The sequence below is a fragment of the Lissotriton helveticus genome, chromosome 10, assembly GCF_964261635.1.
Source record: "Lissotriton helveticus chromosome 10, aLisHel1.1, whole genome shotgun sequence".
Classification (NCBI taxonomy): Eukaryota; Metazoa; Chordata; class Amphibia; order Caudata; family Salamandridae; genus Lissotriton; species Lissotriton helveticus.
This window is the reverse complement of record NC_136071.1, coordinates 366,006,041-366,032,693: the sequence shown is the minus strand read 5'-3', so window position 1 is coordinate 366,032,693 and position 26,653 is coordinate 366,006,041. Positions and strand designations below refer to the sequence as shown.

The 26,653-nt window shown below is 44.5% G+C and overlaps 1 pseudogene across 1 annotated transcript in view; it reads right to left on the bottom strand.

The window, feature by feature from the left end:
• Positions 1-25,095, bottom strand: part of LOC144785210 (GTPase IMAP family member 4 pseudogene) — a 107,784-nt pseudogene extending 82,689 nt beyond the window's left edge. Inside the window, exon 1 of the transcript XR_013601810.1 lies at positions 25,019-25,095. The product of XR_013601810.1 is annotated as a GTPase IMAP family member 4 pseudogene (transcript). The remainder of the gene's footprint in view (positions 1-25,018) is intronic.
• Positions 25,096-26,653: the final 1,558 nt, after the last annotated feature.

Below are 26,653 nucleotides of genomic sequence, written 5' to 3'. Positions count from 1 at the left end.
CTGTAATTTTGAACTGTGAGCAGCACATATTCTGAACTGCGAAGCGGTTCAAGGACTGCCGATACCAGAATGCATTGCTTTATCAAGAGGCCCACTGGGGTAATAAATTCAGGTGTGATTAATCAGCAGTCTGGTTTCATTTACAGCGATGTCCCTGCCTGTGAACAAGGACTGTGAAAGTCGGAAACGCGTCAGGCTACGTGGATTGAAAACCTGAGTTGCGGTTTGTGTTGCAGCCTGATGTGAGCTGTTGAACGAGTGCTTCTTATGCATGGGCATCTGTGAACCTTGATTTATATGCGGCAGTCCAGCCGCAAGGAAGCACCTCCGCTTTGTCATAAGCGGGCCGGGGGTCTTGTGAGTACGAGGCTCGGTCCGGACCAGCAGCATGGCGCAAGATGTTTGTGCACGCAAGCTAAAGACTCAGAGTTAGCCCATTAATGGCTGGATTGTTTTAAATATACTGAGAGACATCGCTGCTGTAATTTTGAACTGTGAGCAGCACATATTCTGAACTGCGAAGCGGTTCAAGGACTGCCGATACCAGAATGCATTGCTTTATCAAGAGGCCCACTGGGGTAATAAATTCAGGTGTGATTAATCAGCAGTCTGGTTTCATTTACAGCGATGTCCCTGCCTGTGAACAAGGACTGTGAAAGTCGGAAACGCGTCAGGCTACGTGGATTGAAAACCTGAGTTGCGGTTTGTGTTGCAGCCTGATGTGAGCTGTTGAACGAGTGCTTCTTATGCATGGGCATCTGTGAACCTTGATTTATATGCGGCAGTCCAGCCGCAAGGAAGCACCTCCGCTTTGTCATAAGCGGGCCGGGGGTCTTGTGAGTACGAGGCTCGGTCCGGACCAGCAGCATGGCGCAAGATGTTTGTGCACGCAAGCTAAAGACTCAGAGTTAGCCCATTAATGGCTGGATTGTTTTAAATATACTGAGAGACATCGCTGCTGTAATTTTGAACTGTGAGCAGCACATATTCTGAACTGCGAAGCTGTTCAAGGACTGCCGATACCAGAATGCATTGCTTTATCAAGAGGCCCACTGGGGTAATAAATTCAGGTGTGATTAATCAGCAGTCTGGTTTCATTTACAGCGATGTCCCTGCCTGTGAACAAGGACTGTGAAAGTCGGAAACGCGTCAGGCTACGTGGATTGAAAACCTGAGTTGCGGTTTGTGTTGCAGCCTGATGTGAGCTGTTGAACGAGTGCTTCTTATGCATGGGCATCTGTGAACCTTGATTTATATGCGGCAGTCCAGCCGCAAGGAAGCACCTCCGCTTTGTCATAAGCGGGCCGGGGGTCTTGTGAGTACGAGGCTCGGTCCGGACCAGCAGCATGGCGCAAGATGTTTGTGCACGCAAGCTAAAGACTCAGAGTTAGCCCATTAATGGCTGGATTGTTTTAAATATACTGAGAGACATCGCTGCTGTAATTTTGAACTGTGAGCAGCACATATTCTGAACTGCGAAGCGGTTCAAGGACTGCCGATACCAGAATGCATTGCTTTATCAAGAGGCCCACTGGGGTAATAAATTCAGGTGTGATTAATCAGCAGTCTGGTTTCATTTACAGCGATGTCCCTGCCTGTGAACAAGGACTGTGAAAGTCGGAAACGCGTCAGGCTACGTGGATTGAAAACCTGAGTTGCGGTTTGTGTTGCAGCCTGATGTGAGCTGTTGAACGAGTGCTTCTTATGCATGGGCATCTGTGAACCTTGATTTATATGCGGCAGTCCAGCCGCAAGGAAGCACCTCCGCTTTGTCATAAGCGGGCCGGGGGTCTTGTGAGTACGAGGCTCGGTCCGGACCAGCAGCATGGCGCAAGATGTTTGTGCACGCAAGCTAAAGACTCAGAGTTAGCCCATTAATGGCTGGATTGTTTTAAATATACTGAGAGACATCGCTGCTGTAATTTTGAACTGTGAGCAGCACATATTCTGAACTGCGAAGCGGTTCAAGGACTGCCGATACCAGAATGCATTGCTTTATCAAGAGGCCCACTGGGGTAATAAATTCAGGTGTGATTAATCAGCAGTCTGGTTTCATTTACAGCGATGTCCCTGCCTGTGAACAAGGACTGTGAAAGTCGGAAACGCGTCAGGCTACGTGGATTGAAAACCTGAGTTGCGGTTTGTGTTGCAGCCTGATGTGAGCTGTTGAACGAGTGCTTCTTATGCATGGGCATCTGTGAACCTTGATTTATATGCGGCAGTCCAGCCGCAAGGAAGCACCTCCGCTTTGTCATAAGCGGGCCGGGGGTCTTGTGAGTACGAGGCTCGGTCCGGACCAGCAGCATGGCGCAAGATGTTTGTGCACGCAAGCTAAAGACTCAGAGTTAGCCCATTAATGGCTGGATTGTTTTAAATATACTGAGAGACATCGCTGCTGTAATTTTGAACTGTGAGCAGCACATATTCTGAACTGCGAAGCGGTTCAAGGACTGCCGATACCAGAATGCATTGCTTTATCAAGAGGCCCACTGGGGTAATAAATTCAGGTGTGATTAATCAGCAGTCTGGTTTCATTTACAGCGATGTCCCTGCCTGTGAACAAGGACTGTGAAAGTCGGAAACGCGTCAGGCTACGTGGATTGAAAACCTGAGTTGCGGTTTGTGTTGCAGCCTGATGTGAGCTGTTGAACGAGTGCTTCTTATGCATGGGCATCTGTGAACCTTGATTTATATGCGGCAGTCCAGCCGCAAGGAAGCACCTCCGCTTTGTCATAAGCGGGCCGGGGGTCTTGTGAGTACGAGGCTCGGTCCGGACCAGCAGCATGGCGCAAGATGTTTGTGCACGCAAGCTAAAGACTCAGAGTTAGCCCATTAATGGCTGGATTGTTTTAAATATACTGAGAGACATCGCTGCTGTAATTTTGAACTGTGAGCAGCACATATTCTGAACTGCGAAGCGGTTCAAGGACTGCCGATACCAGAATGCATTGCTTTATCAAGAGGCCCACTGGGGTAATAAATTCAGGTGTGATTAATCAGCAGTCTGGTTTCATTTACAGCGATGTCCCTGCCTGTGAACAAGGACTGTGAAAGTCGGAAACGCGTCAGGCTACGTGGATTGAAAACCTGAGTTGCGGTTTGTGTTGCAGCCTGATGTGAGCTGTTGAACGAGTGCTTCTTATGCATGGGCATCTGTGAACCTTGATTTATATGCGGCAGTCCAGCCGCAAGGAAGCACCTCCGCTTTGTCATAAGCGGGCCGGGGGTCTTGTGAGTACGAGGCTCGGTCCGGACCAGCAGCATGGCGCAAGATGTTTGTGCACGCAAGCTAAAGACTCAGAGTTAGCCCATTAATGGCTGGATTGTTTTAAATATACTGAGAGACATCGCTGCTGTAATTTTGAACTGTGAGCAGCACATATTCTGAACTGCGAAGCGGTTCAAGGACTGCCGATACCAGAATGCATTGCTTTATCAAGAGGCCCACTGGGGTAATAAATTCAGGTGTGATTAATCAGCAGTCTGGTTTCATTTACAGCGATGTCCCTGCCTGTGAACAAGGACTGTGAAAGTCGGAAACGCGTCAGGCTACGTGGATTGAAAACCTGAGTTGCGGTTTGTGTTGCAGCCTGATGTGAGCTGTTGAACGAGTGCTTCTTATGCATGGGCATCTGTGAACCTTGATATATATATATATATATATATATATATATATATATATAATGCTGTTCATGAACAAACAAAATATGGACATGATATATTTGAATAATGAACAACGTGAGATCGGCTATTGCGAAATCATTTTTGACATAAAACAGGGTTTTGCAATATGCGCATGAAAATGTCAAGAGGAAAAATGTGAATAACTTTATTTAATTGTTTACCTCCTGCCTCTTTTTCACCCATGAATGAATTGCACATATGCGCTACAATGAAATGGGAATGAGAAATGTTGGGTAATACCATGTTGTTTTTTAAATTTGCAGAAGCACTTTATTGTCACCATTTCCCCTGCTTATTGAGTGTTTTTAATGTCTTTATATGGAGTATAGTATTGTACATTATAAGATGGCCGCCGAGAGACTTTCGGCGAGGTTAGTCCTCTCTCTATGCTTAGGGAGGGGTGGGGATATAATGGTGGCTCACACGTAATTGTGGTTGACACTGACGAAGCCTAAACGGTGAAACGCGTCTGTCGAGGGGGCAGGGGGGTCTGCCAATAAATCTTTTGCTGTGAACACTGACTTGGAGTGCCGTCTAATTTCACTTGGAGATCACGAGTGTGTGGCAATCATTGAACGCGGCTCACCACCGCGAGATAGAGCACCCGGGGAGAAGGAGGAGCGACGGCGGTGGAGGTGCTGTTCGAAAAGTTAATTTGTCCGTCGCCCTGAGGTTCGATGAGGAATTGAAACTGGCATCCAGACTGTGGAAGTGCTAATGAGAGAAATACAGAGGAAACCTGCTCGCGCCACACTGGAGCTGTGAGGACGCGGTAAGCCGGCTGGCCGCTGCTGAACTCCGGCACAGGGTAAGCGCTGCATGCAGTAGTACCCGCAATATGAAACGTTTGATTTCCGAACCTCTGTCCCGTATCTAAAGTCACCTTTGGCGGACCCCCCGCAAACTGTAGTTGTGCCCCGCTAGACTCAAAGTAACAGCGCAAAAGGGAGTGTGCATTCCTCGAATCCGTTAGTATGTCCGTGGCAGCGGAGAGAGAACGGGAAGCGGATGACATCTTTAGAAGCCTAAATGCAATTACGATTAGAACGGAAGGTGCAACAACCTCGCAGGCATCAGCGAGTAACTTGCAAACTCTTTTCCAGCAACTTGAAAGGACGCAAGAACGAGAAGTTCGTAAATGGTGGGAGGCCACATCGCTACAGCGCTATGTTGACTGCAACAGAGTCCCAAGAGGGTTGCGGATTTTCACAATACCCTCTTATGAGAACCCGGACCCGCAACTCTTGAAAGACTGGGCAATATACACTGCTGACTCAAGTAAAGGGATGCTGTTAATGCTGATAAAGTATGCCTGGAGTGATAGGGTTAAAGCCCTCACTGAAATCCAGATACTGGAGAATTTAATCAGCAAGGATAAAGATATTAAATCTGATGAGGATTTGCGGAACCAAATGCAAAAAAGATTGAAAGACTATGAGAATGGAATAAAGAAAAGAAAACAAACTAAGTTCCAGAGGGATGAACAGGACTACCTGACTGGCAGAATACTCACTTTTGCGAAAAAGTTTGACGCAACAAGGAAGAGGCTGGCTCAAGGAGTTCAAATCTCCCCAGAGATGGTAACATCGGAATCGGATGCGTCTATCTCTGAGGATGAATCTGTAAAAAGCAGCAAGGGCAAGAAGAAGGCTAGTGACAGCAGAACTGTAGTCCCTCCCCCTTTTTTAGACGAGTACCAGGTGATGAGGAAAACAAGACAACGATCCCAATCCCAGGTGCCACAAAAACCATTGCCAAAAAGAGGAGGAAAACCAGGCGGGGCAGGAGGGGGCGCTCAGGTAGTGCCACCAATGGTAACTCACAGCAGAGGCAGGAGAGGAAGATGGTAGAAGATGAGCGTACCATAGTCAACCTCTCTGAGCGAAAACTTACAACATACGAAGCAATTTTGAAGAAAGGGATGACGTTCTGCCCTACAGCCAAGTTCGATCCAGTGCAAACCAGAATAGATATTTTTAGGTTTGTCCGGAAGCTGAAGTTACAGAAAATATTTGCCTTAAAAGAGCAATCTGGAACTAGAACGATTCCGGTAGAAATAGCAGAAGCCGGACACACTCTCATGGATAACGATCTGACACTCCTCACAACCGTACATGAGTTAATGGGCCTGGATGATGTTTCCAGTTCCATGGAGGTTCCAAGGAGGGAGGAGATCGTACAAACGAGGGATCCGAGCAATCTAAAACGCAAATCGAGATTTTTGCCACACGTCACGTATGACGCAATAGACGTCTTTAATGATGCTGTCCTCCAAGACCTTGAGAAAATGACATTAATAAATGTAGAACTGACAAGAAAGAACTCGAACATCTCACGGTTGGAATGGGAGGCAGTCAAATGTCTGAAGGAGGATACCTCCATTGAGATGAAACCCTCAGACAAGGGGGGGAACATTGTGATCTTCAGCAAAAGCAAATATAAGAAGGAGGCCCTAAGACAATTGCAGGACAGGGACTGTTATAAGATCATTGACAGAAGGGATTTTGTGAAATGCACAACTGACTATCATTCACTATTGGAGGGGTGGAGGGATGAAGGGAGGCTCATTAAAAACGAGTTTGATTATCTGCATTGCAAACATCTGATTATTCCCACATTCTACCACCTCCCCAAGGTGCATAAGTATATCAGGACTCCCCCGGGGAGGCCCATAGTCTCCTCCATAAGAAGCCTCCTGGAGAACACATCAAGGTTTATTGACACCTACCTGGCCCCCTTTGTCAGAGACCTGCCTTCCTATGTCAGGGATACCCAAGATTTTATAAGACAAATTGACGGCATCAAGTGGGAAACGGACATGCTTCTTATTACCCTTGATGCCGCCAGTTTATATACCTGTATAGGACATCAAGAGGGTATCTCTGCAGTGAAATGGTTTCTGGGAAAGAAAAGTATGAAATACCACCAATACAATCGCATGCTAATGAGGATGATGGAGTTCTCATAAACAAAACAAGAGTATTCCAAGGAAGGGTTGGAGACCATCAATATGGAGCAAGGAACGACTTCACTTAAGGCGTTTTTTTTGGAAGAAAGCCCTCACTCACCACCTAGTGATGACATGCTTCATCATCGGGCCCCACAGAGGGAATCTAGCATCCCCTCTGTGTGCTGCAACGCCAGAACTACTGCGGAGCGGGTAGTGGGTAAGGACAGTGATGTGCAAAGAATATTAAGTGAGTGATGTGAGGTTTAAAATCAGTCTGTAGTGTATCACAACAATTTTATTAGGATCACTAAGGACTTATCAATAAAATGATGTGTCGGAAATGCGTCCACAATTATTCAAGTGGTAGTTTCCTTAAGTCAGTCGACATGTTTCAGCCACGAAACGGTGTGAATTTACCTGGCATTCTTCAGGACTTGGTGTGAATAAACCCTGGCGGCATGGACTCGCTAAGGTCCACCCTAACCTAGGGACGTGAAAGTGAAAATAAATAATGAAAAAGTGCAAAAAATTAGAAAGAAAAACTGTCTTTCTAATAACTCCTGGTTTAGGAGGCTTCCGATTTTACGGTTTCTGCACTTTGATAGTGTGATAAATGCACACCATGGGTCACAGGAGGGGGGTGGAGGCGTAATCGGCACACCGCCCTCAACGCTCGGCACCCTCAGTATACCTAAGACGACCCTCTGCTGGACCCCGAAGATGATGGAGTTCTGCCTCCATAACAATATTTTCTTGTTTGCAGGCAGCATGTATCGCCAGATAAGAGGGACCGCCATGGGCACGTGCTTCGCCCCCAGCTACGCAAACTTGTTCGTCGGCTGGTGGGAGAAGCACGTGGCCAGGGGGGGGACCAACGAGAAATGGCTGGATCACATCATGATCTGGGCAAGATACATCGATGATCTGTTTGTCATTTGGCGTGGTGACAGATCCTCGGCCAAAGAATATGTCGCAACGCTAAATGACAACGATCTCAATTTGAGATTCACTAGTACAATCAGTGAGACATCGGTATACTATCTTGACTTAGAGGTCTTTGTAACAGGAAGCTCCTTTCAAACTAGACTCTATCGTAAGCCCAAGGCGGGCAATACCGTATTACATGCGGCAAGAGTATGATAAAAAACATCCCATTTGGGGAATTACTACGCCTGAAGAGAAATTGTTCAGATCCTAAAGATTTCTCACAGGCATGGGATGAAGATCTGGTAAGGTTTCAGGATAGAGGGTACTCCAGGTCACTACTAACGAGTGCAGTGGGTAAGGCGGAGCTAGTAGATAGGAAGGATCTCATCAAGACTAAAGTCAGGGAGGTCAAGCCCGAGGGTGTAGCGAGAATGATCACCAGCTATAGTATGAGATCCAGCGAATTGGTACAAATATTCAACAAAAACTGGCATATCTTAGGGACGGATACAATTATGAAAAATAAACTACCGCCAAAGCCGTCTGTAACCTATAGACGTTGCCAGTCTCTTAGCGATCATCTGACCAGTAGCCACTTTTAGGACTCCCATAGAACATCGAAATCCAAATCCATTCAAGGCTTTTTTCCGTGCATGTAGTGCAAAGCATGCAAGTACAGCAGAAAGCGGACCAAATACGAAGGGAGACCCAATGACCCAAGAGCCGTCAGAGAGATTACAAAATTGCTGAATTGCAACTCGGAATTTGTAGTCTACTGCCTGAAATGCCCGTGCTCCAAGAGATACATCGGGAGTACAATCAACCCGGCAAAAAGTGTATCTTGGAGCACATGCGTGCCATTACGAATGGGATAAAAGCTACCCGGTGGCACCCACCATAAGAGCAATAGGGATCTATTGTCCTTCTACTAGGCATGGGCGTAAAATCTGTTCCGCTCACGGATTTCGCGGATTTTTGGCAAATCCGCAATCCGCGAACTCCCGCGAATTTGCCGAAAATCCGCGAGCGGCGGATTCGGGGGGCAAAAGTTCAAGCCTGGCCTGTTGTAACTATTTTACGATGGCGCCGGCAAGCTGCCAGCGCCATCCTAAAATAGTTACTAAGTTAGCTTCAACAGGAAGCTCTAATAGATAAAATAAAGCAGGTGCTCGGTGCGAGCACCTGCTTTATTTTATCTATTAGAGCTTCCTGTTGAAGCTAACTTAGTAACTATTTTAGGATGGCGCTGGCAGCTTGCCGGCGCCATCGTAAAATAGTTACACCATGCCCTTAGGTGTGCCTTCTTCCTAAATCAACCGTCAAAAATCAGCTGTGATGCTGGACAGAGGCCTTTGCATCCTTGACTTTCACAAGCGCAATCCTCGTGCTGTTCCTGTGACCAGGAGCTTCTGTCTCTTCATCTACTGCTCTGATCGGTCTCATACCTTTTATACACACAAGAGGCCCTAATGTGCACTCGCATGGAAGCCAGGCCAGCCAGCACAGCTCACTGAGGGGACCCCTGCGCCCTTCGGCGCAATTGCATAGTGACTCATTCATCAGGCCAAAAACAATCGTGCACGCCATCGAGGCTGGGCAGGTGTGCCTTCTTCCTAAATCTTCCGTCGAAAATCAGCTGTGATGCTGGATAGAGGCCTTTGCATCCTTGACTTTCACGAGCGCAATCCTCGTGCTGTTCCTGTGACCAGGAGCTTCTGTCTCTTCATCTACTGCTCTGATCGGTCTCATACCTTTTATACACACAAGAGGCATGTGCACTCGCATGGAAGCCCCGCCCACACACTCGCGGTGTGCACAGTCTTCCCGCCATTGACCCACTATGATGGACAGCTCACCCTAGGGACCCCTGCGCCCTTCGGGCCGAATAAATCCGCAAATCCGCAAAATCCGCGGATTTTGCGGATTCACGATCCGCAAATCCGCAAAATCCGCGGATCGTGGATCCGCAAAATCCGCCCATGCTTACCTTCTACCTTATTGATCAACTGGGTAGGAAAGAACGGGATGGAGATAAGATAAGGTCATTAAGAGCATTAGAATCCAGGTATATTATTGACCTCCAAAGCATGCAACCTAGAGGATTGAATAATGACGAGGAACTTTGGGTTCATTTGGAATAGTCCGGTCCATTAAAAAATGTGGTGCTACAAGATGTAGCGATATGTCTGCAAACGTAAACTTTCTAGTGAGCAAGATATGCTGGGGAGATACTGAGCTAGGAAGTCTAAGTTGAGTTTGTATTATCTTACTCTTTCTTTCATACTTTTTCTCTCTCTCCTAACTGGTTTTCCGGGACAAAGATGACTGCACTATATTATAGGCCCATACAGGGCGAGAAAACAGGATGAGGGGATAGACAACAGTTGAATATGCCCATGTAGGGCAAAAATCAAATAGCGCATGCGAAAATGCAATGGGGAATGTAATATCAAAGAGGAGGAGGATGGTGACATGTAATGCTGTTCATGAACAAACAAAATATGGACATGATATATTTGAATAATGAACAGCGTGAGATCAGCTATTGCGAAATCATTTTTTACATAAAACAGGGTTTTGCAATATGCGCATGAAAATAGCAAGAGGAAAAATGTGAATAACTTTATTTAATTGTTTACCTCCTGCCTTTTTTTCACCCATGAATGAATTGCACATATGCGCTACAATGAAATGGGAATGAGATAATGTTGGGTAATACCATGTTGTTTTTTAAATTTGCACAAGCTCTTTACTGTCACCATTTCCCCTGCTTATTGAGTGTTTTTAATGTCTTAATATGGAGTATAATATTGTACATTATAAGATGGCCGCCGAGAGACTTTCGGCGAGGTTAGTCCTCTCTCTATGCTTAGGGAGGGGTGGGGATATAATGGTGGCTCACACGTAATTGTGGTTGACATTGACGAAGCCTAAACGGTGAAACGCGTCTGTCGAGGGGGCAGGGGGGTCTGCCAATAAATATTTTGCTGTGAACACTGACTTGGAGTGCCGTCTAATTTCACTTGGAGATCACGAGTGTGTGGCAATCATATATATATATATATATATCTATATATCATTTTATTTTTTATTTTATTTTTTTGTACAAAGTTTTAGTCGCACACACCAGTTCTCGTATTTTCAAAGATTTATTTTCACAACAGCGCCAGTCTGTCAACCGACGCGTTTTGGCCTGGCGGCCTTTGTCACGGTATATAAATATATATATATATATTCTTCCACCCTCCTTTGCACTGGTTTTCCCTGTGTCTTAGTGTAGGTGAGCCCGCTGTGGGGTAGTGACCCCTCACACAATGTACCACAATATGATCCACTTTTTCAGAATTCCTATAAAAAAAGACAACATATGGGACACGGCTCAATTCCTTGCAGCATGCGTTTATTCAGATACAGGCAGCAATTACCCGACACATTTCTGAATTGGGAGTTCCTTGCTCACAAGTTAGGTTACGTTCTCTGACACCTATGTAAATACCCATAGTGCTCACACCAATAATAAAAGTAGGACTCGCAGGTGCTATTGATTCAAGTTAAACAGGGCGGCCATCTTATGGCATCAAAACCTACTCAACAGGGCTGTGGACAATCACACTTGAACTTCATTGAATGAAAACATTCCATGATTCATGTTATAATTCTGAATCATTTCAGTGGGCCTAACATCTCCTAAAAGGGTATATAAACCAAATAAAAAAGGTAGGGCCCCATTATGATGGTGGACGGTAAGCCTCCGACGGCTGGTCGGAGGCTTACTGACCGACATCATAGGTTTACTTTCTAACCACCGAATTGTAATGTTCGGCAGTCTGAGTATAAACTGGACGGTCTGACCGACTGGGCTCCGATGGGCTCAAGGAGTCAGTCAGCCAGTCGGAAGCAGCACATGATCCCTAACAGATGGTGTTTCCGCCATCAGGATTATGTTGTCGGTTTCCCTCAGCAGCCTATGGTTGAAGCCTGGAGGGCTCCTATGCTACCCCTGCCACACTGTGCAGTGATTTTCAAAAACTCCCATTTCTCAATGAGAGCTTGTGCTGCAGGCAGTTTCTGCCCACCACATAAACTCCCATAGGGAAATGGGAGTTTGCGATTGCACCTTTTGCGGTCGCATTGTATTCTGATGTGCAGAACACACAGACAATGTCAGTTTTAGACGCAGGAGGACAGGCCATGTTGGTTATGTTAGACCTGTCGGCGGCGTTCGACACCGTTCCCCATGACACTCTCCTTATTCGACTCTGGGATTGTGGTCTAAGGGGGACGGTGTGGAAATGGCTTAAATCATTTCTAGCCAACCGTCGACAAACGATCTGGGCGCCACCTCACGCCGCAGCCATGTCAGCCCTGGAAGTGGGGGTCCCTCAGGGGTCTATTCTTAGCCCCCTGCTTTTTAACATCTTTATGGCCCCCCTTGCAGAAGTTGCGGAGTTGTTTGGCGCCCAGATCGTGTCTTACGCTGATGACACACAGCTCTTGTTCACTCAGAATAAGAACGAGGTGTTTGATGGGTCCCGTATCAGAGGCTGCTTAGAAGCAGTCTTTGATTGGTTCAGGAGACACGGCCTGAAATGCAACTCCGATAAATCGGAGCTGCTTTTTTTCGGGTGTGTCTCCGAACCAAACTGGAAAAACTGGTGGCCTCAGGATCTCTTTCCCCCTGCCAATGCCAGTACCAAGGCTAAAAACCTTGGTATTATTGTTGACAATGAGTTGACTTTTGGACCTCAAATAGCATGTCTTGCAGGGAAGTGCTTTGGTATCCTACGGATGCTCAGGAAATTCCTCCCTTTGATTTCTGTTAATCATCGAAGGGTTATTGTCCAGGCATTGGTAGGGTCGCGCCTGGACTATGTTAATGTCCTTTATTTAGGTCTTCCTAAGTATCTTGTAAGGAGACTCCAGGTTGTGCAAAACTCAGCTGCTCGGGCCATTTATGGTCTACCTAGACGAGCTAGTGCTTCTAATCTGCTGAAGGAATTGCATTGGCTTCCTATAGCCAAAAGGGTGCTGTTCAAAAGCCTGACGCTTACCTATAAGGCCCTCCATGATTTGGGCCCTAGGTATATTAGAAAGCGCCTTGCTTTGTACCAACCGAGCAGAGCTCTTCGTTCCGCCGCCTTGTCTAAAATGCGCGTTCCATCCATCAAACGTGCCAGACAGGGGGGGCGTTCGTTTCATTACCTGGCCCCACGTGCCTGGAATGAACTTCCAATTGCTCTTAGACAGTCCCCTAATCTGTTGTCTTTTAGAAAGGCATTAAAAACATGGCTTTTTATTTAGGAATTGTGTTGTCTTTTATTCTCAGTTATGTTTCCTTTCCATTAAAGGTCCTCTTCGCCAAAGCGCCGGGACACTCCATTGTGAGTAGCCGTTGCGCTATAGAAGAGCCAATTAACATTAACATTAACATTAACAGTGGGAGGTAACTCCAACCGACATTGTTTTAGTCACCATAGTTTTTGGCTGGGCTTGCCTTATCCCTTCACCATCATTGAATATTAATCAATATTATTCATTGAATACTACTCACATTCAAATTCATCAAAGGACATTTTTCCAAAATTCATGATAAATCTTTTCAATTGCAGTGCTATGTTGTCACATATACCCAATGTTAAACCACTTAATTACAAGATTGCAATACATTTGGTCATACACAATTTTGCCCCTAGGGACTTTGCTCCTCCTTTAAAGGGGTATATTAATCGGAGGGTATATTAATCGGACATGATATTCGGCTGGCCATGCCTTTTCCCTTCATCATCTTTAAATATGAATCAATATTATTCTTGAATACTATTCCTCACAATTTCTGCGGGATAATACCCTATTATTAGTCCTGGGATCCCTGGTTGGCTGATGGTAGGTACCTTAGGATAAGTAGGGACCCGCGTTCCAACGTCAGGACAAGGAAGGTCACCCTCTGAGATAGCCCCGCTCACCCCCTCAGTAGCTTGGCACGAGCAGCCACGCTTATAGCCAAGGCATATGTGTAATGTATTTGCAACCACGCTCACAATAACTCAATGATGACACCACAAATACACGCCACACAAATTTGATAAAAGCGAGTATACATTTTATGTAAAAGGATATAAGATAAGACCACACGATATAAAAGCAACATATGAAGTTGTGTAATATTTCTCCTGGCCAGTTGTTAGGCCAGCCAGCCCTTATAAGTTCTGGAGATGTTAATGAGCACTTCTAAACATTCTCCTGTACTCCCAATATCATGTCATACAGTTCATAATACTAGAATCAGACATTTTCGCAATGTAAATGTACGGTAATGGGTAACGTAGCAATCCAACACTCTGCAATGAAAAGAATACAATTTGTAACGCAACAATCAGCCACTTTGCAAGGTAAAATATTGCAACGCGTAATACAGCCACCAGATATGCCGTTATGCAAAAATAAAGCACTGCGTGATACACTAATCAGGTAATTCGTTATGCAGGAATATTGCAATGTGTAATATGCTAATCAGGTAGTTTGTTATGCAGAAACAAGGCAATGTGTCATACGACAATCAGGTAGTTTGTTATGCAGATAAAATGCCATACGTCATACACTAAGCAGGTAGTTCATTATGCAGAAACAATGCCATGTGTAATACTCTAATCAGGTACTCTGTTATGCAGAAATGATGCAATGTGTAATATGACAGTCAGGTACTCTGTTCTGTAGAAATGGAATATTACGGATACACTAAGGCCCGATCATCAGGCCTCGTGCGGTCTCTCCGCCTCTCTGTCTGCCTTGCAGTCAGCCGCTCACAGTTGCCTCCAATATGGTACAATGTAATCAGAAAACGCAGCTTCGTACTCCGGCCCCTGTGCCACCTCTCCTTTGGTGATACAGACCGCGATACGAGCTGAAGCAGAGGCTCATGCTGCCACCACGAGGGAGAGGCCGAGAGCGTCTCCCTCCGTGCCTGCGCCCCACCCTCAGAGTCGACACACATTACCTGGGGGCGCAAACCTACTCTCCTCCGCTCGTCTAGTGGCTGGGTCTCCAACACAGCTTTGTGAAATGGCAACGGAGGCTCGGGCCGTCAACTCAGCTCCTCCTGGACTGCCGGTTCAGGCCGCTTCAGCTACGAAGATCTCAGGCTGCCACAAAGCACATAGTGGTGCTGAGTCTTCCTCAATGTTCGAGTGCACAATCACTGGGCACTCCACACAAAGGTCTCCGGCTGCACGAAGATCACATGCACATCGCTGCTGAGACTCACTTTTACTCCAGTGCATACGATAACACAGCAAACCCTCACAAAGGTCTCACTGTGCACAATGCACCCGCACACAGTGTCGATGGGACTCACTTGAATTCCGGTGCACACGATGACAAGGCAAATCCTCACGAAGGTATCACGGTGCACTACGCACCTACATACAACGCCTCAGGGACTCACTTGGAGTCTGGTGCACACAATAACAAGACAACTCCTTCAAGGATCTCAGGCTAGACAGAGCACACACACACAGTGTCTCAGAGACTCACTAGGATTCTGGTGCCACGATCACAAGGCACGCCTTACGAAGATCTCAGGCTAGACAGAGCCCATGCACACGGCGTGTCTGAGAGTCTTATCTGGAAACTTTTGTGTTCCTGTATTTCCAAACAGGGAGCCAGCTCACCTCGGGCCCTTGCGGATAAGGTACTTCAGGACACAGCACACAGCAATGTCCTTCAAGCAGGGGGGCACAACACACAGCAAAGTCCCTTTAGCCTTTCCTTGGTTAAAACAGCAAGCTGCAGGCCAACCCCAGATCACACAGCAAGGGTCTGTCTTATCCTTCAGTCTATTCAGTTGTTCCTTCCTTGGCAAAGGTCCTCTTGACGACGAAGTAGCTCCAGTCTTGTTCACAATTGATCAAGCCATTCTCCAAAGTTCAGGGGTTTCAGCTTGCATAGTTATACCCCTCAATGGCTTTGAGGTTTTTGTGTTTCAGGGGGCACTGACCCCTGATAAAACCAGTTCAAAGGGTGCCTCCCAGCCAGTGACACCTCTCTTCCTCTTATTAGTGGGGGTCTGGATCCTTATTCACTCAGCAGGAGTTGAGCCAAATGTTTTATAGCAGCAACCCAGGCCTCTTCACCTCTAGGGGCTTCCCCTCCCCCTACACTCCAGATGAAGGTCAGCCTGGTGTTGTCTCACCTCCTCCCCATGGTCATTACTTTCCCCAAAACCTATCACTTTCAAATATAGACAGTCAATCAACTGCCAGGCAGAGACACACAGAAATGTCAGAGCACAAATACCCAACACCCTTCATCCTGGGTGGAGGGGTTCGGCCCTTAAACTCTCAAATAATCACATCCCTGTGTCTAATAAGCAGATCAGCAATGGCCAGCATGGATCGTGGGAGGCGGGGAAGGCGGGTTGTGCGTGCGCGGGGCTCCGTGTGGGGGTCAGGCAAATTAAACTCCACTCCTGCTCTTCTTTGTCTCGGACGGAGGCACAGCCAGGTCCCACTGACTAATTGCAATCCTGATAAGTAGGCACCCAGGCTCCGCTAACCAATCTCAACGCTACAATGCAGTGTTATGATTGTTTTTGAGCGTCCTGGTTGGACGCTGAGCCAGGGATTGGGAGCCTGGGCTTGTTCTCCATGAAGGCTGTAATGCAGCCTGCATGGAGAATCGGGAAAGTGCGTATGACTGGGTGGTGAAACCACACCTCCCCCTACTCTGCATCGAGAGCATAGCAGCCCCGCCCACCTGCCCGCTCCCAAAAGCAGCAGGAAGCATTAAATGTTAATAACTTAAAGGTATTATCATTTAATGCTTCTTCTTTGCACTGCTTAATAGCAGTGGGCCGACGCTCATCCACCATAGCGTTGGAGCCGCCACTGGAACAGATACTGCTTGGCCAAGATTTAGTTTGTGCAGGGTGCTACAAGGGAGAAAAAAAGCCTATAAAAATAATGGGGTTTTCACTTAATTATACCAGTTCATACTGAGCTCCTAATTTTACCAGTCAAGTCAAATGTATGTTTATTATGACCGTAGTCTTTAAACAACGCAGTGAGCATAACGCAATCGGGGGCGTCTACAATAAATATTTGGTTATTTTTAAAAATGTTGTTCTTTAAAAAGCAATTCTACATTTCATTTTCAAAAATACAGAGTCCAAACTATAAAATACTAACAACCAGTAAAAAATTGCAAATACCTTAAAACTTGTTTATAAAAGTTAAAACCTATTCACTTTCTTACCACCATAACAGTTTCAATAGTTAAAATTCATACAGTACTACATTTTTCCTTGGTTCTCAGTGCACTCAGGGCCACCTTTAAAAATTTCCCAAGGGCGATTACAATATCAATGAAGGGTATTTCTGTTAGAAGGCTGGCTGCCTGCAACCTTGTTTTTATTCCATATTTTAGGAAAACCGGGCGCAGCCATAGTTTTCTCTGCTCAAGGAGTAACAGACAGTCCAACAGAATATGCGACCAGTCTCCCTTGGTTCCCAACTTACACCTGCAACGGCCTTCTTGATCTAACAATTTTGATTTGAGCTCTTTGTTTATTATCCACTGGTTAATCCCAATTCGACACCTCAGGATCTCTTGCCTGAGCCCGCGGTTAGGTAATCTATCAAGGTAGGGGAACCAATTTTCGTTGGACCAAGCATTTATCATATGCGCCACTGATTTTTTCTTTGTTAGATAGCCTGTGTCAATCGATTTAGAAACTTCCTTCCCCCTTTGCTTCAGCTCCCCTTTGGTATTTAGGACCTGAAGCGTTTCCTGGACCCAATCTAACTCTAATGAGTTACAGATTCCTTTCAGTTTGTCCCTGCAGACCTTTGCCCATTTTAGCTCGCTTCTCAGTATTTCATTGCGACACCAATGTGCTACTTTTTGGCTTTCGGAGTCTTCCAATCTCTTCCAGAATCTAATCACAGCCATCTGGGTTTGTATTTTCCACGATTTTGTGCCTATTTCTATCCTGATGGCTTGTATCATCGAAGATTGAGGAAGGGATAGGAGCCTTTTTAAGCAATTCCCCTCTATCACGTCCCATGATCCCTTACCGCTCAAATAAAGGATCTCAACGCCATACAAAACTTGGGAAGGAATCATTGCTTCGAAAGCTCTCAGCATAGGTCGGTGAGACATCTCTCCATAGACCCCATTAAACCTTTTTAGACCACCTATGGAGGAGAGTGCCTTTGCTTTTTGGGTATCCAGGTGAGAGTTCCAATTTAAAGCCCTATCGAACCATAAGCCCAAATATCGATATTCATTAACTGTCTCCAGTTTGAGATCACCTATATACCAAATAAATTTACTTTTCTTTTTCCCGAAGCATAGGGTTTTGGTTTTATCCAAATTGATTGTTAAGCGTTTACTGGCACAATATGTATTGAAAGCATTAAGCTTCCTTTGGAGGCCCCTCTCGGTCTGGTCTACTATCACCAGATCGTCCGCATACAATAAGCAGGGTATTTTATTGCCATCCATTTTAGGGCTGGCGCTACCCTCCACCTCTAAATGTGCCGGAAGATCTGACAGGAAGATTGAAAAAAGCTGTGGGGCCAACACACATCCCTGTCTTAATCCATTAGCAATGGGTATTTTTGGAGTCAAAGAGCCCACCTTATCCTTAATTACTTGCCCCCAGTTTTCCCTGTGGAGTTCTTTTATTACAATCAATAGTTCATTGGGGATCTTCAACCTCTCTAATAACTCCCATAGACAGGCCCGATCCACAGAGTCAAAGGCTGCTCTGAAGTCGACGAAACAGCAGCATAGCTTGCCGTTCTGTTCCGTCGACTTCATCGCCATCGCCCATAGAGCAAAACCGTGGTCTATTGTAGAGTGGCCTGCTCTAAATCCACCCTGTTCTATGGGTATTATTTGAAACTCGTCTACCCATGCGTTCAATTGTTTCAGCACTATTTTAGAAAACACTTTCTCGCCTATGTCTAGCAGGTTGATTAGCCGGTAGTTTTTTGGCTCCTCTTTGCTCCCTTTCTTGTGAATTGGCCTAATTATGGCCCCCTTCCAGGTTGGTGGCATTACCCCTTCTTTAAGGACTACCAGGAACATCTTGGCAAGAAATCTTGCCCACCATTTAACTTCGGATTTCAAAATTATTGCTGGAAGATTGTCCGGACCTGCTGCCCGAGTTAACTTGAGTTCTTTTATTGTGAGCTCAACTTGTTCTTCATTGAATTGAGTTAATAGATCCTCTGAGATTTCTTGCCATATTTTAGACTCTACCTCCTCTCTAGGAGTCCTTACCCCGTACAAATCCCTTATGTACACTTCCCATGCAGCCTCACTCACCACACAGTTCAATTCACCATCTGATGTTCCCGCTACAGACTTTACTAATCTCCAAAATTGCCTTAGATTTTTATTCTCTATGGCTTCTAATAATTCTAACCAGCATTTTTCTTTATATACCCTTTTTGCATTGGTTACCATTATCTTAAATTCTCTTTTCAGCTTAACTAGCTGGTCCTGTCTCTCTAGTGTAAAGTTCTTTTTTTGTCTTCTTTGTACTGCACGTATCTCCTTTTTCTTATTTTGGCACGCCACAGAAAACCCTTTACATCGGTTTGTTTGATTCACCCTTGTGAGTTGGTTCCCTTTTAGTTTTATCTTTAGGCATTGGACCACCTCTTCTAATTTCCCTATAAACCATTCCAATTTTTTATTCTCACAGCTTTCCGGAACAATTTTTATTTGCATGGCCTTCAATTTTTCCATATATTCCACGGTGAGACGTGTCGTCACCCGTTTGGGGTACTCGACCTCCTGGGTGATCACCCTTTCTCTCTGTAGTTCCCTTCCCCCTGCTATTATTATATACAGGAGTTTGTGATCACTTACTTCTTTTTGTTCTAGCCTAAAATCCCTAATCTGGGTGAAATTCCAGGCCTGCAAGAATATATAATCAATTGGGAAATTCTGTTGCCCTTGGATGAATGTCTTTCCTGCTGGGGAGTCTGTCTCTATTCTCCCATTTACGCAGTGAAAGCCCCTACCTCCTAGGGTGTGTACTAGGCCAAGATCTTGTTTCGAGATTTCCCCAGTTGGGAACTTAGCCGGGTTTATTCCGTACACCTCTAACTGTTCCCTATTCCAAAGGTCTGCCTTTTTTGGATTTAGTTTATGGTTAAAATCCCCCATTATTATTATTGTCTCTGCGGGATATTTTTCTAGGGTACTGTCTACGTCCTCTTTAAAACACTTCATTTCCCTTTCATACTCCTCCCCGTTATCCCACTGCATGTATACATTCATTACAATTATCATTTTATACTTCTGTTCCACCTTCCTAAGTTCAATTCTACATGATTGTACCCATTTACATTTTGTATTCAACAGTTCAATATCCCTCATAACTTTTGTTGATATCAATGTCAGCAGCCCCCCCGAGGGCCGTCCATGGTTTTTCTTTACGGCTGGCTGCTGTATGTGGACGTATCCATCGAATGTAGGGGTGTTGTCGCATAGCCAGGTCTCTTGCAGGCAGGCAATGTCCGCTTTATTTATAACTTCCTTTATATACTCACGTTTTTGCTCGTTGCCTAGCCCGTTTATGTTCCAGGATAAGAGACCTAGATCTTGCGACCCCCCTCCATCCTATTCAACGTCACTCAAAGCTCCTTCTTCCTCCATATCCAATGAATTACTTAAGTTGTCTTCTCCCCTTGGGTTACTAAGTAACGACCAGTTACCCCATGAGAGGTCATTCCTTGTGTTGTCTATTACGACGTTCAGGTGGCTTAAATCCTTTTCTGTTTCTCTGTAGAGGATCACTTGCCTCTTCTGAAGCCCGGCATGCTGATTTAAGAAATTGTTATCATTAGAGGTTTTTATTTCCCTCTCTGGGATAATCCTTATTCCCTGTTGAGATATCTCATTTGAGGCTTTCTGGATTGCCCTTTTTACCAGGTCTGAGTGAAGGGTAATTTTTGTTAACTCTTTTCCATTCCTATTTTCTACAAACCCAACTTGCTGTAGATCTCTAGTCCCAATCCCTCTCAGGCTGCCGCATTTTTCAAATGCGGACAAAATCCGTGCCCTATTTAGGGGTCTAGGATTTCCTATCGGCTTCTCTTTCCTCCCAGCTGGTACTAGGTCCAGAAATAACCAATTGTTCTTATCTCTTTCATGTAGATTCGTGTTTGTTATCAGCGCCTGTTGATAGGTGATTGATCTCCCTGTTTGCCGTCCGTTCTTTCTCATGTTGGGTTCTTCATGTACCTGAGGTCTTACTGTCCTTTGTTCTGTGACTCGGTCGTCCCTTTGCCTTACTTTCTGTTTCATCGTACGGATGGAAGTGGGGATCTCAATTGCTTCCATGCGTCTCTGCTTTTTCCTTAATACTCTCGGGGTCCTTGGGGTCTTTGGGGCTTTTGCCTCTACATGCGAGGGTCTAATTGTTGTAAAGGTCGGTGCCGACTCGTTTAAGCCTGACTGTACCACCCTCGTCGTTGTTTTCTTCCCTTTACTCTTCCCTACTTGTTTCAGATGCCTGTTTTTTCCAGTCCTGTTCGCGGCCCCACGTGTGACATACCCCCCGCGCTTTTTTATAAGCATCGGTCTTCTTGATATGTATACATTATCTGCAGACTCTTCTGCCTCCTTTGCTGTTTGGTCTGCGGGTTGGGGAGCTCTTTCCAGAGAAACCCTACTTTCCTCTTCTAATATTATCATGTCACTTTTCTCCCTCAAAGTGGTTGTCTCCATTGTCATTACCTTGATTGGCATTTTGCTCTTTATTTCTCTTAGTTCTTCTTCTATGTTCTTTAGATGTTGTTTCTGAGCTTTCATCAATCCGTTGTTTGAGAGACTCACTTCCAGGATTCCTTGTAGTACCTTCTGAAGTAACAGGATTAACTCTATCAGCGAAGATGTAGGCGTTTCAGAGATCACCGAATCCTGTATAGTGTTTCTGACAGGGTTTACTGGGTTGCTAGATGTTATGCCCTCTTGGTGGATCGATGTTTTTTGCAGTGGGTAGAGCGGCTGTAATTGATCTGGCGCGCCTCCCCAGATAACACTCTGGTTATGGTCTTCATTTCCCCTATGATCTTCGTTTCCTGGTGACAACTGTGAGAACAATTTGGGAGATGATGATAGTCGAGGTGCCGAGATTTGGTGATTTTGGCTTTGCAGAGTCAGGTTTATAGTGTTGTAGTTCTCCCCCTCCTTTTTGCTATCCAGGTTGACTTCTTCGTGGATTTCTCCCTTTTCTAATCGTCTTTGACTTTGACTTTCGTCCGGCTTGCCTGGGTTTTCACCAATTTCTCCGCCAAATTCCACTATTTCTTCATCTATCTCCGATGTTAGCGCTGGGTTCAATGATTTATAGTGTTTACCCACAAACTCCTTTATGGACTTTGTCCCTCCCGTGTTCTCTTTCTGTCTATTAGTCATTTGATTGCCACCTCTTTTTGCCTTCTGGGCATTCTTCGCTGCTTTTTTAACTTTCCTTTTCTTTCTTTTACCCTTACTATTATCCAAGGATGATACTTGACTTTCTTGACTCTCTTCAAGAGATTTTGAGCCCTCCATTAATTTACTCCTCCCTTGTTCATCCCCTGTACGTAGATTTGTCCCTTTTTTAGGAACCATTTCTTGGTACGAAACTGTTGTATAAGTGTAGGTGTAACACTTAATTATTAATTTTTACTTTTTACTTTCTTACAAGTTAATCACTTACCTCTGTTCTGCCTTGAGTGCCTTAGTTGCCTTCCACCAGCTTTCCTTCAGCTTTCCTTGCCACGATTGTCGTATTTGGTAAATCACCTGTTTCCCAGTTGAACCAAGAGCTTCTTTGGACAAGTGCTTAAATTACTAAGCTCTTCCTTGGTGCCTTTTGGCGCCTCCCTTACGCTACTAGTGCCCTATTTCCCTGCTTCCCCCTGCAGTCTCTGCTGGTTCGTTGCTCCAGCTAAATGTTCGAGTCTGCCTGAGGGTTGGTAGGGGCTAAGTGCTAGCTGGATGGCGCAAAATGGAAACTTAGCATCAGCGAGAGGCTTGATGGTGAGCTTAGTGCCTATCCATAGACACTCGGTATCTTCCCCCTGGCCGGACCTGCATTATAAGTTAAGAATGGTGGGTACGTTTTCCAGTTCTGGCTCTGTTCCTGGAAAAATAAATTCTGGGCATTTTTAGAAAACTAAGCATGCTTCAATTTAGAATAATTTGTGGTAATATTAATTATGGTGCTACTTGGAAAATAATCTGTGCCAAAGTATTTCACTCAGGGAGATACCTCAAATGTAATGCAGCTCCTTACCATCGTCCTCCATGGTCATTCCTATGATGCTCCCTTTGAGAATAACTAGCACTCAGATCTTGGAGGTGATTCCGCTCAGAGTCTCTTTGGAAGCCGAGATGCTAAGGCTGCTGGACAAGGTGGGCTGAGCCTGGGCTACACAACCAAATAAGAGAACAAAAGGGAGAAGCCCTAGCAGGATAAATATACTAAATTTCAAAGAGAGGCAAACTTATACTTTGTGGCCTAGTTGGGACTAAAATCACCTTTTAAGAATGGATCCTATATATTCAATTGCAAAATACAATCATAATGAGAGGCATTGTTGTACTACAATCAGGAAAGGCAATGACACCAAACTCAAGTTCACATATCCATGTTTACTTGTTCAATATTGCTTGCACATTTTACAATGACTTTTCAAATGTATTACTTTATAAACCAAAGGCAAAAAATGTTGAACAAAAACATATAAAAGAAAAACATTTAAATGCAGGTGAGCATTAGAACCAGGATGATGGACAATACACCAATATTGAATGGGCACAAAGAATTGCTGTCTCTAGTTAAGAACGCAAAATAATATTAGACCAGCTCAAATAGTGCACAAATCAATTGCGCACAACTATAACTCTAGTGCTGGTCTACAATCACATTTTGAATTCTCTGTTGTTTCTTTTTCCTTGGTGTTAATCCTGGAAAGTATCCCTAACTTAAAACAAAAAATTGTCTGACAGTCACAGCAAATGTTTAGTGAAAACATTTTTTTTATACATATATTAAAAAAGAGATTTAGAAGAGGATGACCTGGTGTGCGGAACTACCCACATTATGCAGATAAGTAAAGTGTGAACGTGAAATGGGTATGGAATACTAAACGCAGACCCCAAACACTCATTGCAGCTGTGTAAATAATTGCATTCACCTCTACTAGTGTAAAATGAAGGAAGAATTAATGCGCATGATAATACTTAGTGAGCTTCACGCACCACATTTAATAATCAAAAAGAATAAAAAAAGAGGCACCATGATGCTATCTATAGTGAAGTACTTGGACTATGGTGTTACTATTTAAGTTGTGCAACCAAGCAGGTGGCACGGTTCTGCTAATAAAACAGGGTCAGGAATTGGCCCGGTGCACAAAAAGAAAAAGGAGGCTTATACACCCGGTGCTGTGCAAATTGAAACACTAAATGAAAATAAAAGACCAGGCTTCGACTTAAATTGACACTATTAAGTAGGCCTGGGTGGAACTCGCGGAGTTTCACTCTGCGGAATTCGATAGAGATACTGAAAAACTCTGCAAGATTCCACTGAGCTCTGTGAACGCAAAGTGACCATCCTTAACGGCATATTCCCTTGTAGTCAACTATTAATGTAAGATGCCAAACGAAAAATGTCTTGTGCTTGTTTAACCAATCATGACCCAGTCTTTGAAAGAACTGAAGTGGGAAAAACTGTATATGTGTAGCAGAGCAAAACCGATCGCCCAATGTTAGCTTTCTGCAGGTAAGCAGCAGATGCCAGAGCAATGCAAGAAAGGCTATAACGTTAGGCCAAGGACATGCATGCAATATAGGCTAATACAAGATATCATTTTTACAATGAACAGAAAATCCTGCAAGATGTTTATTCTTGAGGAGCGCTGAGCAATGAACAAGCAAGGAAGTTGCTGCTGTTGAAAAGATACGCGCAGCCAAATGCAAAGATCTCAGGGTGAGATAGTGTGTTCTGCGTGCCTCTCAGGGACAGAATATTAATATGACAAAGCCGCTCTGGAAAGAGCTGTGTGTTATTAATGAAGACACAAGTCAAGTTGTTGCTGAGGATGAGAGCAGGCAGTAGCAGCGTTAGGAATTTGGTTTTCATGTTTCCACTAAATGCATGCTGTCTTCTTGAGAGGACAAACAAGCCTCTCCACCAGCTTAGTCAAACTGAGCACTGGAAAGGGCATAGCCAGCAGGGAGCAGGGGACTGACTGGCATCTGGTGGAGAGAGGTTCAGCTGTCTGCTGCACCTCACATCCAGTCCCGGCCAGCATGACTCACAGAAGGGTGGGCGGGCGCGGGATTTGCACGGGGTGGGGTAAGGGACGGGCAAACGGTCATGAGGGAAGGGGGGTCGAGTGGGGAGGGTGGGGGTAAAATAATAATAAGAAAATAATAATAAATAAAACTTACCTTTCTCGGGTTGTGCGTTTTCTCAGCTCCAGCTCTGGCTCCTGCATTCCTGCCTCTGCAGGAACAGGAAGCAGGCAGCCTCCCTCCCCTTTCCTAAGCAAATCACAGCCCTGCAGAGTGTTAGCTGATCATCGTTCTTGCCAGCAGCCGGGAGCCACAGGTTACTCATTAACTTACTTTTTGAATACCCTGATCATCTTTAAGAAGTCTGAGAGCCTACGAGCCCAGCCTTTCTCAAATACAGCCTGAAGCAATAGAGCTGTCTCTACTGGTGGCAAAACCCCTCCCCACCCTCACCTTTGTCCTGATGAAGATCCCGCCTACAATGCATGAATTGGCTGTTCCGTTTAGGGGTCGAAACATTGACACTTCTGCATTTTTATGTCAGACATATATGACAGAGGATGCTTATCTGTAAATATGTTATGACTTGACATTTAATGATTGGACAATAACACTGTTGGGATAGTTTACAATTATCTGATTGATGTATATATGTATGCACCACTGTCCTTTTTCACAATCCTTCCTATACACCTATCACTTCACTCCTCTGTGCACCTGTTTTTACAGAATATATCCATTTAGGATTTGTTTTCTATTGTATGTATTTATGTATTCAAATATTATGATTCAATTGAAGTAGACCCATTGCTTGGAAGGAATTAATGGTGGTGTTTGACTTTGATTAGATTCTATTGATTAATATGCTTTATCGATTTTTCTGTTTCATTTGATTTCCACTGGTACAAAATCTTTTTGTACCACAGAACAAAATGAAGCACACCATCTCAGATCTCCACCAAGTAAGATGAAACAACAGAGAATTCGAAATTTGGTTGTAGACCAGCACTAGAGTTATAGTTGTATTCAATTGATTTGTGCACTATTGAGCATGTTTATTATTATTTGTTGTTTTTACCTAGAAATGGCAATTCTTTGTTGCCTTTCAACAATAGTCTATTGCCTGTCATCTTGGTCCCAATGCTCACCTGCATTTAAATGTTTTCTTCAATATGTATTTCATCAAAAGATATTGCCTTTAATATATATAAGTATTACATTTGAAAGGTTTTTGTAAAATATGTAAGCAATATTGAACAAGTAAAAATGGATATGTGAATGCGAGTTTGGTATCACTGCCTTTCGCGATTGTAGCACAGCAATAACTCATTACAATTGTACTTTGCAATTGAATATATAGAATCTATTATTAAAGGGTGATTTCAGTCCCAACGAGGCCAAAAATATTACGTTTGCTCCTCTTTGAAATTTGATATATTTATCCTGTAGCGCTTCCCCTTGTGTTCCCCTGTACAATGTGCATCCTGCATATACTACACAGTACATGTTTTTTAATTCAAATCATTTATTTATTTATTTTGTTTTGGAACTCCTACGGAGGTCCACAAAAACACATCAACAATTTAAAAAGACAAACATTTCATGCAATACAAAACTCCTTCCTTATACATTACTATAAAATTATATCAGACATACTGAAAAATTTGCAAATAATGCAATAATACCTAAAACAATCACATAACCGACCTATAAAAATTCTTCTATCAAACATACTAAGAAATGTGCAAATGATGCTGTGAATACATGAAACAATTAGATAGCCAACCATTT